This window comes from Ixodes scapularis, unplaced genomic scaffold (genome assembly GCF_016920785.2).
Source record: "Ixodes scapularis isolate PalLabHiFi unplaced genomic scaffold, ASM1692078v2 PGA_scaffold4__175_contigs__length_147842914, whole genome shotgun sequence".
Taxonomy (NCBI): domain Eukaryota; kingdom Metazoa; phylum Arthropoda; class Arachnida; order Ixodida; family Ixodidae; genus Ixodes; species Ixodes scapularis.
In genome coordinates, this window is record NW_024609879.1 from 9377820 (window position 1) to 9391901 (window position 14082).

The window sequence follows — 14082 nt, forward strand, 5'->3', positions numbered from 1 at the left end:
TGGCGGACCTTTTCCTCTGGAGTTAGTATGTATGATCTCTATGACACTGATGGAAGCGACTCCATGCACAGCGGCAAGAACACATCCTCTGACAAATGCAACCCCTGCGGCGCAGCACGAGGGACCGTGTAGACCACGTCACTTTACCTGTTTTAAAACGCATAAGTTCAGGCTTGCTTTACGAATCTCGATATTTCTTATCATATTCAATTAAATTTTTGGCTGGTTCGCCTGCCCTTTTCCACCCTTCGCATACTCATTTTCGTGTTTCCTCTTCAGATGGCGAATGGGCACGGCGAAACCATGAGAGGCATGTGGCTAACGAGGGTGCCGTTCTTCTTGCTACAGGTTTCGCTACTACTAACTACGCCTGATCCGGCCGATGGCGGCTGCGCTTTTGTTGACTGCGTGTGTCCTCGTCACGATGAATCGGCAACGGTCTATCAGCACAAGTTTGTTTCTACCAACGTGACTACAGCGGCGCCACTTATCTCCGAAGGGTTTGGCATCACGGGACCCGTGACGTCATCTGCAGCATCTACTACAAGAGAGACACCCCAACAATATTTCTTCAGTGGGCATGGCGAAACCATGAGAGGCATGTGGTTAACAAGGGTGCCGTTCTTCTTGCTACAGGTTAGTTATTGCACATCCTCTTTCAAAAGTAATAATTTAGCGCTTATGAATGTGCCGTGCCCACGGTGTCTAAAGAGATGTGTCTATGATTGCTTTCTTGTTTGTTGGTTACTGCTGTGCGGTGACGTGGAGTCTAATCCCGGCCCCCTTAGCCTGGAAATGCTTCAAACCCTACTTGATGGTCAAGCGACCATACAGAGAGATATAACAGAGTTTCGCAACCAGCAAACTGCAACCGACAGAACAGTAAATGACATGCACGAAAAATGCACTGAGATGGATGGAATCCTAAAAGAGCTAAGAGAGAAGTTTAGTCAGATAGACCAGCTAGAAACCATTGTTAATTCTCTTCGAAGTACTGTGCTCCAACAAAGCATAAAACTTTCTGACCTTGAGGACCGTTCTCGGCGCTCGAATCTAGTAATTTTTGGCGTCGTGGAAAGTCCGAATGAGAACGAAGAACAACTGAGGAGTAAAATAATATCTGACATTTTTGCTGATAAATTGGGTGTGCCTTGTACTTCAATTGCCAGAATACACAGGCTAGGAAGAAATGGCACCAAAAGACCAGTTATTATGTACTTTCAAGATTTAACCGAGAAACAGTCAGTCCTCAAAAATGCGAAAAAGTTAAAGGGGTCTAACGTGTTGATTCAGAACGACTATTCACAGAGCGTGCAACATAAAAAAAAAAGTTGTGGGAATGTTCCAAACACGATAAGGCTAACGGTAAGAGGGTCCTTCTGGTTCACGATAAGCTCCGAATTAATGATGACTCGTATATCTGGGACTAGGCTGCAAATGAACGCGTACTGCTTTCCTCTGCGTCGCCAGCTCATTCTAAGGATTGACGGGCAGTTCCACAAGCTGTAAACAAACAACTGAGGTTTGTAAATTTCAATGCTCGTAGCATTAGTAACAAAATAGATAAGCTTGAGCTCATTTTATTGAACTACGATCCTCATGTGACGATAATCACAGAAACCTGACTTACCGGTGAAATCAATGATAACGAAGTAATCCCGTCATCGCACAAAATATTTAGAAGAGATCGTTCATCGCGGGGGGGAGGCGTTACAATCGTGCTCAAATCATCAATTGACGCTGTTTTACTAGATCAGATAGATGATCACGAAGGTTTGTTTCTTAAAGGGTAACTGCAAAGAAAAAAAAGTATTTTTTTTAAACAGCCTAGTTGGGACAAGTACGTCACAAAACAAATATCCCGCGAAAGAAAAAATTTTTTTTTACAATATTTGCGTCACAGGACGTAATTTAGTCAGTCACAACTTTCCACATTTGAAACTCCCGCTCTTTCGCCGCCCGCGGAGAAGAAGATCGCCCCGCCCCTCGCTCTTGGATTTGCTGTTGGATTGGCTTGGCTGCGGAGTTGAACGTACGCAGCGTCCCGATTTCCGGTGCGTCTTGTGTGCGTACTACTGTCCATAGCCTTTTGTAGCTTCTGCACTTCTGTGTCCTCGCGCGAAATGGACCCCGAGTTGAAGCGTCAGCTTCTTGACCGCAGCGAGCAGCTGGGTCTTCGGTCATTCGAAGACACGCCGCGGAGGACGGCTGCCGACAACGACGACGGCGCACCGCCCGAACCTCCCGAGCCTTCGGCGCGCTTGGACGACACCCGCTGGTAATTGAACTCCAGCTGTTCTTCGTTAGGCGTTATGCATGTCCGCGTTCTGTTATGCTCCTTTGTATTGCTTAAATGTATCACATTAATGTACAATTTCCCCCCACTGTAATGCCACCCTGGTGCTGTGGGAAAGTGAATAAATAAATAAATGAAATGAAAAGGACTGCGTCGCTGCTACCTTCTCGCGCGAGACGTCGCATGCTTCGACGAATTGGCCACTGAATGGCTCGGGTGGTACCCAACTTCCTCGATTTGTCAAGACTGAAAGAAAAAAAGTTAGTCTACTGCTGCTATTGACTTTTGCGATATTACGTGCAACCAGGTGCCTCTGCGGCCGCTGCCAGCTAATGCCGACAGCCCGCGAGTGCGTCTGCTGCCTGGAGGTTCCGAAGGTCGCCTCCAAGGCTGGTAACCGCTGCATCACCGATCACTCCGACTTTTTCGGTGGCATCCTGAATCCAGTCGTGCTCCAGATCGCCTACCGGATGAGGGCGATGGAGCTAAATGACATGGAGCTCATCGGACAGAGGAGCATCATAAGTAAGGCTAACACCACGTCGTGTTGCATGCTGTAGACCAGAAAAGTTGATGTATTTTTACTACATTATTTGGCCTGACTTTTGCTGTGATTGTAATTATGACCTTGCTGTCGATGGGGCCTAGTTGTGTGGTGCATAGACAATCGGCAAGAGGAGCGATACTTGTTCACATTATGTGCATCTTGTTACTATCTGAGGTGATAAGTTAATTTTACTGTGGGCTGATTTGATTGCATATAGTTCATTGTTTCTTTTTTTTCTAGATTCACAACATTTCTGCTCTTCAGAGCAGTCTCTTCCCCGAGTTTTTCTTGTATTCTCATGTGTCACCTAAGTCATCATTCTGGTCTTTCAACAGGAAGTACCGGTATGTGGCGTACCGGCAGTTTGTCTGGTGGATCTGGCGCCGCCTTGGCAGAGGGAACCGGACGGTCTTACCAGCTTGTGTTGTACAGGCTATTCGAAACATGTATCCATCTGATGAATACCGGGGCTTTGAAGCTTTGTGAGCCGTGGGATTTATGAGCACACAACTTCATCCCTAAAGTTACGAGAACAGTTAATGGGTGCTCCTCTGTCCCATGAGCCCCATGTCGTTTAGCTCCATTGCCCTTATTCGGTAGGCAATCAGGAGCACGACTGGTTTTAGGATGCCACCAAAACAGTCGGCGTGATCTGTGATACAGCGGCTACCAGCATTCGAGGCAACCTCCTGAGCGGTCAAACGAACTTCACCTCTTTTTTCTTTCGAAATATCTCTTTACATTTTTTCACCCAATTCCAACGGCCGCTGCTCGACAGTAGAAAGGATCGCACATAATTGTAAGTGACCGAAGAGGCGCTCAGAATATGTGAAGGGTCACGTTAGAACGGTGAGGTGTAAGAAGTGTACGAACGACAGTTCTGGTCCTGAAATTATTTTTGTTAAAAAAGTAGTTCCCAAGCTTTAGATTTTAAGGGTGATTACTACACAGCTAGTGTCTTGATGCTATTTGTTAACTTTTGAGTTTCATACTCATTTGTGTTATGTTGTAGGTTTTTTTTCTGCGTTTCCCAGTAACATGAAACGTCTTGCATTGCACTGCATGTTGTGTTTGCGAATTGTGGTATTCGGTCTTTTCCTTATTTCCCAGTAACATGACACATCTCTTATGATATTCAAGAGGTTGACTTGGTGTGCAATGTTGTATGCAAATAAAGAAGTTCTGGGAAAAAAAGTCAGTGGAGTAAACTTTTACTGATATTTACACATGCAGTGAGGGAGGAGGGATGTACGTTATAGAAAGCCTCAGAATATGGTGGCATGTGGTTTGTATTACACTTGCCATTCATAAACGGCACACCAGTTTATGGGGGGGGGGGGAGCGGGGGGGGGGGGGAAGGGAAGCAATGAAGGAAATTGGCACTTGAAGCATTCTGAAAAAAGAACAAACCAGACGGGAAGTTACCCACACTGCAAAAGTAACAATAAGATAGAACTGTTAAATGCAATATATTTCGACAAATCGCAAGAAAAAAAATTAAAATTGAGCCCGCACAGGACACATTTCCTTTATGCCTCGGGGCAATGTTTCGGCACGGAGGGTACACCTGGAACTTTCAGGAAAGAAAAAATCATTTCCCTACACGTTGCCTACCTCATGCCCGAGCAGAGACTCGGTCACGTGGAGAAGAGCGACTAGAGCACCTACGTGTGCTTCTGAAATACAAAAACACCACACAGACAAGCAGCACAAAGGCACTTACTTGCACTGCAAAGAAAGGAACAATGAAACAGCAATGCAGTTTAGTTAAATAAATCGCAGCAAAAAAATGTACCCGCAGAGGACACATTTCTCTATATGCCTCAGGGTAACGTTGCGGCACGGAGGGCACACCTGAAACTCGCAGGAGGAAAATGATTGCTTCACTACGCGTTACCCGTTACCTACCTCATGCCTGAGGCGCAGACTTGGCTGCGTGGAACCAAAGGTGCTTCAGGACTGGTCCTGAGACGATCTGCAGAGAAAATTTAAATATTAGCAACAGCTAAAAATGCTTGTATTGCCAATTATCAACAAAAACAGATAAAAATAATGCAGCTGAAGGCTATTGTAAAATCTACCATCCCTTGGATCAAGAGGTAGCTAGGCTATTGACATATTTATTACTGACAAGGCTGTCTTGTTATCAAAAACATTCGGTACTTGTGTTAACGCACCCGGCATGAAAGCTGAAGCGGGATCGTCTGGCCGCAATCAGGTCACTCTTGGGGGGCCTCGGGTACCTGGCACACATCGGTGGCAGATGCTGCGACACATTCGCCTCGAGGGCTTCCCTCAGGGTCGGCCACTTTTCCAGGCAGGTCATGACCTCATCCATGAGCTCATCACGGTACTCTGAAAGACAGAATCTTGTGTCACTGTTTTGTCCCCAAACGAAGGAGCAATAACATACCAAACGTTGCGTCGCTTGGGATTGGCCGTGCTGTGGAATGGCCCTTCCGTGCTCTGGACGTGACGACCATGAAGCGCCGTACTCCTTCCCGGGTTGTGGCCTGCTCCCGCCCAACGTTTTCATTGTAGTGCAGCACAGCAACCAGGGTTCTGCAGTGAAAACAGACAAGATATGGGCTGGTGCTTATACAAAAGAACTTGGTTCCAATGTGGAGACCGAAATGTATACATACACTTGAAGGAAGAAAGTATAGACTCCGTATTATCCTAGTTTCACGGGCGCTCTCAACTGCCATTGAGTGACCTTGTACTGCACATGTCTATCATGCTAATTCCACGAAAAGAACATTAGGGATTTTTTTTTTTCATTAAATATTGTTTTCAGAATCGGCTGCAGGCCACCATGCCAGGAATGGTCATTCAATTAGAAGAGTTGTTTACCTCGCTTCCATTCCTTCTGGCGTAAATGCCCGAGACTTGGAGGCTAACCCAATCAGTACGCTGTTAAAAGCTTCCACGGAGGATGTCTGGGACCCGGGGGACAGATGCCTGATGTCCTTGGGGAGCCGCGGGCTTGAAACAATGCTCCGGAGCTCGTTGTACGCTGGGGTTCCTGGAATAAGCACACAGCTATGACGGACGCCATTCAGAAGTATTTATATTTCTCCTACATCAGAAGCGCAGGAGGGGTGTCCTGGACAAGGAACCGAGAAATGAACTTACCCTCAGTCAACCATGCACGGTCAGAAAGTGGCTGGTGCAGGCACTCGCTGAACGGTCCGTCGTGGCCATCGTGCTTGTCCACCACGTGGTTCAGTAAGCTGAGCCACATACTTACTAGGAGTGGGCCGTTGCCATCACCCAGCGCTGCACAGTAGTACAGGTGGTTCGTGATTGGCTGCACCCACACCTGCAGTTCCCTCGACTCGCTCTTTCGGCTTGCTGCTTGGAGCTTCTTCTTCAAGCCTGGAAAAGTGTACAATTGTTAGCTATACGTCAGAAGTGTCCACTGCCATACAGAAATTTGTCGGGTAGTCAGGTACGGCCGTGACTATTTCAATGACTGTGAACAAACTAAGTCTACTATATTATTTCCTGAAGACATGCAAATAGCTTTCAATTAATATTTTGACAGCTTCAGGTATCATGTCAGCTTTTACGCTCTTTGCAAGGCGCGGTGCTTCGCAAGTTCTACCTGAAAAAAAATCATTCTCTGTTCGACGTGTGTGGTGTGTGCTCAAGATTGCAATGTGTATGGTTTGTGCTCCAGAGTTCGACAGGTGACGGGTGGTGCATGGATTTTGAACTGTTGTTCTCTCGTAAATTTAAGAAACAAAGTTTAATTTGAGTATCGTCTTATTCTGCATGTAAGCAAGGTGTTTCTTGACTGGTGTCCTGTGCAACAGACTGGGTATGGGTTCAGGCGTACAATGTTTGGTCTCGTTCTCATTCCCACGGCGATAACAGCACCAAGGAGCAACTATTCACACTAGTGACTCACAATTGCTGTGAAATAATCTATGAAAAGCAACGTTTGATTATCTCTATACTAATGCCCAGTCTTGATTCGAACCACAGTTCAAAGGTTCCGTTTCGCTGTCTGTAAGCAAAGTGTTCGACAACGCCGTTGGCGTACAGGTCGTATAAATGCCCTTTTGTGTTGAAAAACGCATCAATTTTGTTCCATTACATCCAGTGAGAACAACAATACTTCTACGAAGGAGGTCACAATAATAAATAAACTATTTTGGCGGGTGCACGCCCTTTGGAATCACCGTCATACACATAAAAGTAATTTATGTTATTTTGACCATGGATTGTCCAATTAGTCACTGCCTATCAGTAAATAAAATGAAATATCGGGAAACCAACCTTTGTCAATGTGCCATGTGTCGAAGTAGTGCTTTGTGCCCCTTTCTTCGGTCCTCATGTGGTGCTCAACGCCTGGGTGACGGTCTGCATATAAGGGCTTCTATTGTAATGAACACCAAATAACAGATAGCTGGTTAACCTTACAGAGAGCCAGAAAAAAACAGTTAGGTGAGTAGCTTATGTTGAAAGTTTCACGTACCCGAGATGAAAGAGCCAATGGTGAAGTCTTCCTTCTTGAGCTTGGTGAAGCCACGGACGAAGGCCACCTTTTCCATGGCGTTGCTGGAGGGCACCTCCTCTGACTGATCACAATGTGTATGCATTCATTAGTACAACAGTCACCGTACTGCAGTCTGATTGTAAGGTTCTTAGAAATATCACACTTAAAGAGACAATAAGGATGATTTCTAATTATTGTAAACAAAGGGGTGTGTGATGCAGAGTAGGCCTTTTGTTTTGGTTAGTAAATCTTACCTCACCGACTTGCGCCTGCTCAATGTGAATGACGTTTTTGGTGCTCGCCTCGTGGAAGCTGTAAGTGCAATATTTTGCACTAAACCCTGGCGAGTCGCAGCGCCCATCTCCAGCTAGGTCGATGGTCTTTCCTTGGAGTCCTTCTAGAAACTCAGAGTTGTGCCGCTTGTACACCTGGCAAACAATTATGTCTTGTAAGTTAGTTATGCTATGCCATTTTTTTATTTTTAAACCCCTTCCTATACTAACTAACCTGCTTCACAGAGGGCAGCAGGTAAGCCTGCTGGTAGTAGTGGAAGGTGCGCTCCGAGACTGTTGCGACGTTGATGGACTTGAGCAACCGCAGGGTAGTCGCAACACGGGCTTCTGAAAACAGAATTCCCGCACAAATCAAGATATTGCCTGCTGCTTTGCCACTCACCTGAGGTTGGCTCCACCACCGCTCCACGTGGTTCTGTGCACAGGTGCTTGTTATCTTCACTTGAGTGTCCTGGACTACGATGTTGTTGCGGCAAGTGGCAAGGCAGGTGCGACACACTTTGAAGAGCTCCAGGAGGCAACCCTCAAATACAATAAATTTGCGCTCCTTCTGGGGTGGCACCTGTTCACGGTCACTGAAAATAAAAATTCAACTGTAACACACACTTGAACTTCCCTAAAAGTGCTACCTCATGAAGCTTTCGTCTGCAGAAAGCACGTAGGTGGTGTCGGGTTCACCAGGGCCAGCAGACTCGTCCATATCTTGGTCTACAATGTAAGGACGTTTGAAACGGTCATGAGTTTGCATAGCATAGTATGGACACACTTCCGAGTTGGCATCCCTCTGACAGACATCTTTGAATGTTAAGTGAGGGCCAAGCTTTCGTCTCAGACCATCACACCAAAAGAAATGTCCGGTGTGACTGTTTCCCTCTAGTGGAACCATCTCATTCTCTTTGAGGCATGTGCAGCTCCTCACCTGGGTCAGTGCCGCACTCGGCTTCGAAACGAATGTCTGACTCCTCCATGTCGGTGCTCGTGTCGCTCTCTCCGTCGGAACCCATGTCACTGTCTGAGGAGTCGTCCGTGGTGTCCTCCAGCTCACCATCGTCTGCAATCGAAGGCCTATCCAGCTGTTCACTGGGGCTTACCTGTCCTGCGCCGTGATTACCCTCAGGTGGTATGGGCGTGCACCTGCGACGGCTTTCGTGAAGATCACTGCTGAGCTGGTCCGGGGCTCGCAGGCTGGAGGTCATGCTGGGGACTGGCGAAGGTAGCCGAGCTTGCAGTGTTGTGGCAAGTTGCACTGGACTGGGAAGCGCTCCTGGGGACTTTCCGCCTGGTTGTGGTGTGGGGGCACCAAAAACAAATGTCCGATGGGATGGTCCCCTCTGGTGTAACCATCTCATTGTCTTTGAAGCATGTGCAGCTCCTCACCTGGGTGAGTGCTGCTCTCTGCTTCGAAATGGATGTCAGACTCCTCCATGTCGGTGCTCATGTCGCTCTTTCCGTTGGTGCCCATGTCACTGTCTGAGGGGTCATCTGACGCATCCTCCACGTCCCCATCTTTGCCTGCAATCCAAGGCCTATCCAGCTGTACACTGGGACTTACCTGCCACGCGCTGTGGTCGTCGTCAGGTGGTATAGGCGTGGACCTGCGATGGCTGTCCTGAACGTCACAGCTGAGCTGGTCTGGGGCTCGCAGGCTGGAGGTCGTGCTCGGGATTGGCGAAGGTAGCCGAGCTTGCAGTGCTGTGGCAGGTTGCACTGGACTCGGAAGTGCTCCTGAGGACTTCCTGCCTGGTTGTGGTGGGGGGCAGCCGCATTGCACCCAGGGTTGACCTGTGCAGCTGGAGATAGAACACATAACTTAAGCTCAGTAAGAAGTTGGCATGAAATGCTGCCGAGATTGCGATGTATTCCTAAAACACCGTACTTTAAGTATTCAGTTATACTCACACACGGGTATGACAGAATCTGCAGTGTCTGCATCTGTCGCCTCTGTTTGTGTGCCAACAGTTGCACGAGGAGCAGAGCACCTGCAGCAGTGAGCCTACAACACAGATTGCAAGAAGTACTAAGTATGGTCTAAATCTCTTGCATGCAGTAGCAACTGTACACATAGTCAGCTGAACAGGAGAGCATCCGACAGCCTACAAACAAATGCCACGGTTTCAAGCACTTGAATGTGCTTCTTGACTGACAGTCATTCACAGGTGCAGCCGCTTGGTCTTTGCTTGGTTCTGTCAGTTGCTAAGTGCAGAGGAAATTATAGTGAAATGTGCAGCTTACACCTAATGTACATGCACACTGGGGACCAAAATAGCGGCAGCAGAAAACTCACTGCAGAGGGGCCTCCAACTTGGCTGTCATGGTTAGGAACAGGTGCTTGCCTTGTTGGTCCGGTTGTCAGCTGGTTGGATTGTACAGGAGAGAATGCATTCAAAATTTTTGGGGACCAAAATAGCAGGCAGCAGAAAACTCACTGCAGAGGGGCTTTCAACTTGGCTGTCACGGCTAGGCACAGGTGCTGGCCTTGTTGGTCCGGTTATCAGCTGGTTGGATTGCACAGAACAGAATGCGTTCTAAATTTTGGGGAACCAAAATAGCGGCAGCAGAAAACTCACTGCAGAGGGGCTTCCAACTTGGCTGTCACGGTTAGGCACAGGTGCTGGCCCCAGCCTTGTTGGTCCGGTTATCAGCTGGTTGGATTGCACAGAAGAGAATGCGTTCTAAATTTTTGATATTTCTTCAATCAATTCTTGGTGGCGTGGGTAAACAACACTGAAGGAAAGTAGCCCGTACCCGCAGGTGCTAATCACTGGCCACAGTGATTTAGGATGTTTGTAATTGCTGGATGCAAAATATTAACTTCTGAGCTGAAACTCGCTTACCAGCGTTACAACAATTTTCGGATAAAATAGAACAGTTCTAAAACGAGACAATGCGCCACCAGAAACCTTAGCGTAGGTAGTAAGCAATTATTTCTAGAAGTTTGACTTACCGATGATGCAGCACTTGCTGCTGTTGCACTCGGTAGGAATAGCGTCGGGACCGCCCCACGTCTCAGTCGTGGACGTTCGGTGAGCGGGGTGCGAATCTCGAAGGCCTCCGGAGCGAAGTGACGCGAACATACCTGGACATGTTTGTCGCTACGCGAGCGCCCGATTGCCTCCAGCCAAATAGCATTCAGCTTGTCATCTTTCGGGGCGACACGGCTGCTGGAAGACTCCTTGTCGCGATCACTAATCCGGCAATTCTTCACAGAGCAACGGAGCCGGTTTGCAGGAACTGACATCTCAAAAGAGTCGGCATTTGCACGCGCAAGCAACAAAAAAAAAAAAAAAGAAAACAGGTTAAGAAAGCTAAGTTGACCCAGGAAAACGGAAGTAACAAACTGCGCTATAAAAATAAACCCGCGTCGATTCCTATCACTAAAACTTGCGACAGCTGCTAAACACACACCACTTCACTTCAGGATGTCTTACTCAAGCACCTGGGTCAACACGAAATACTCACTTAGACGAAACGAACGAACTACGCGCGACAGCCGGGAGCAGACGTCGGCTGCTTCGGCGGCCACGAAAAGAATGGCGGAGCTTTTGTTTGTTATGGTATGAATTCAAACGGAAGTGCCCGTCCTGTAAACCTTTTGCAAAAAATGATGACTCTCATTACACGGGTTATTCTTTAAACGTAAAAATATGCCGCTCAAAAGGAAATTGCAGCATACAACAAAGGTTTAACAACCAAGACCAAAGCTGTCAATCAAACTCTTAGCCAATGAGAACCTGTTGGGATTGACGTCACATAATCACAACTTCGTGGCGCGCGATTTAAAACGGACGAAATAGCCGCAAACTAAAATGAGTCTCACGCAATAAATATTGCTGTAAAAATTTTTTTCTCTCGCGGAAAAATTGTTTTTTGACATGCTTGTCCCAATTAGGCTATTCAAAAAAAACTTTTTTTTCTTTGGAGTTACCCTTTAAAGTGAATGTGGTGCGGTTCAAGTGTCATTTTGTGTGCTGTGTATAGGCCCCCAAGTTCACCCACTGACTTTTTACTAAGGTTGTATGATCATTTACTACGATTTCAAAATAACAATGTTATCCTCTCTGGCGACTTTAATCTCCCAGATATTGATTGGACGAGTCTCTCAAATGCATCCACTGAAAATGCAACGATAATTTGTGACATAATGTTTGCATGTGATTTATCACAGATTGTAACAGAGGTTACACGTGTCCAGGGCTTAAGTAGTTCGCTTTTAGACCTAATTTTCGTAACGAATGAATTTTCTGACTGCCATGTTAGTGTTCAAGATGGTGTGTCGGACCACAAGTTACTATACTTTTGCTGCTCTTTGGTAGCGCTTCCAGCCAATAAAAAACCCACAGTGACGACTGTCAAAGATTTCAGTCGTGCTGATGATGACAGTGTTCTTCAATATTTAGATTCGGCGATTGCTGACTTCCAAATAAATGATTCCGATGTATCGGTTCTATGGCAAAGATTTAAGCTTATGTGCTCCTTTTTTTTAGACAACTTCAATCCTAATAAACAAAGGTCACCAAAACGAACCAATCCGTGGATTGATAGAAACATCATTCATCTCAAACGTAGACTAAAAAGAATGAGAAAAAGTAAATGCAATCCCGAAAGGGTACGTCAGTTACAGACTGAGTTAACCAGCAGGGTTGCACAGGCTAGAGAATGCTACTTTGTAAATGATTTGTCAGTTTTTCTGAGAGAAAAACCTTAAAAAAGTTGGAGATACCTGGCCAACAAGAATAATCCTGTTGAAAACATTATGACAAATGACATTCTTGTTTCAGATAAAAAAAGATATTGCTCAGCATTTCAACTGTTATTTTCAGTCAGTTTTTGGAGAAAAAGACGAGTATGAATGTTGCGGTTCTTTGTCACCCATGAATGCTGATTTTATTTCTTATCAAGGTGTGTTGTCAATGCTGTTAAACCTAAAAACGAAGTCTGGTGTGGACCCCGATAAGATTCCAAATATTTTTCTTCGACGGTACGCAGAGTCACTGGCACGTTTTTTGACAATAATATTTCAAACTTCGTTTATCACCAGTGTGCTTCCGAATGACTGGCTCTTAGGACGTGTCGTCCTTGTATTCAAGAAAGGAGACCCATTATCGCTAACAAACTATCGTCCCATTTCTCTCACATGTACATGTTGCAAACTCATGGAGCATATTATTTCAAACTTCATTTCTTCCTTTTTGGAGGATCACAACATTTTATCTCCCTTCCAGCATGGTTTCAGAAAGGGGTTTTCCACCAAAACTCAAGCTTTTAACCACGGTCCACGACTTCGCCACTAGTCTCGATAAATCTGGTCAGGTAGACGTAATTTTCTTGGATTTCAGTAAAGCCTTTGACAGGGTCCCTCATAGAAAATTAGTATTTAAATTAGAAAATATTGATCTTCCGATTCCTTTTGTTAAATGGATTAAATCATACCTACAAGGGCGTAAACAGTTCGTTGATATTGGTGGGGAATTTTCATATGAGTTGCGTGTATCTTCGGGTGTACCCCAGGGCAGCGTTCTGGGGCCCTTGTTATTTCTAATATACATTAATGATATTGTATCAGTCATCGATGAAAGTGTAAGCATTAGACTTTTTGCGGATGATTGTGTTCTGTTCAAGTATATAACAAGCTCATCCGACCAGTATGCATTAAACTCTTCACTTTCAAAAATTGCAGATTGGTGTGCCGAGTAGCAAATGAAATTAAATTTAAAAAAAACGGTTTTATTACGGGTTACCAACAAAAAAATTCGACAGGATTTTATTTACAATATCTGTAGCTCCCCTGTGCGCGAAGTTTCAGAGTATAAGTATCTAGGATTGACGATTTCTAAGACTCTATCATGGGATACACACATCGATAACACCTGCTCATCTGCATTCCATAAACTTGGTTTCCTTAGGCGCAAACTAGTGAAAACACCATCTAGTGTGAGACTTTTAGCTTATAACACTTTTGTGCGATCGAAACTTGAATACGCCAGCCTTGTCTGGGATCCCTTTACAAAAAAGAACATTTCAAAGCTGGAAATGGTTCAAAGGCGCGCGGTTAGATTCATCTATGGAAAATTTAAAAGATTAGACTCTCCATCACATCTTATGAAAACGAATGGCATAGCTACACTTGAGCTGCCTAGGAAGCTCTCCAGACTAAAATTTTTTTATTTCATATGGTACAAAACAATCTACGGCTTGGCACACACAATCACCTCATCCCGTTAATGACACGACCTACGAGGCACCATAATCAATATTCATTAACACCAATCTTTGCACGCACAAATCGTTTCAAATTTTTGTTCTTTCCCCGCACCATCTCGGAATGGAACTCTCTTCCTTCTAGCGTTTTTGAGGCTGCCGATTTTCCTGATGCCATTGATAGTTATTTTTCTTTGATGTGATTATTTTTTCTGTATAAAAACCTGGCATGTTAGTATTTTGC

General features: G+C 45.6%; 1 long non-coding RNA gene, 1 other non-coding gene and 1 pseudogene across 2 annotated transcripts; 1 reads left to right on the forward strand and 2 right to left on the reverse strand.

Annotated features, from left to right (window-relative positions):
- Window positions 1-1526: 1526 nt before the first annotated feature.
- On the forward strand, window positions 1527-12345 carry LOC8028266 (annotated as a pseudogene).
- On the reverse strand, window positions 4576-8307 carry LOC115308849. Its single transcript, XR_006078189.1, has 10 exons — window positions 8270-8307; window positions 7855-8215; window positions 7602-7775; window positions 7327-7429; window positions 7128-7211; window positions 5979-6221; window positions 5697-5868; window positions 5257-5405; window positions 5021-5198; window positions 4576-4818 (listed from the first exon to the last, which is right to left on the reverse strand). It is a non-coding gene; the product is annotated as an uncharacterized LOC115308849 (transcript).
- Window positions 9268-10227, reverse strand: LOC121837551. Its single transcript, XR_006078190.1, has 3 exons — window positions 10208-10227; window positions 9540-9633; window positions 9268-9430 (listed from the first exon to the last, which is right to left on the reverse strand). It is a non-coding gene; the product is annotated as an uncharacterized LOC121837551 (long non-coding RNA).
- Window positions 12346-14082: the final 1737 nt, after the last annotated feature.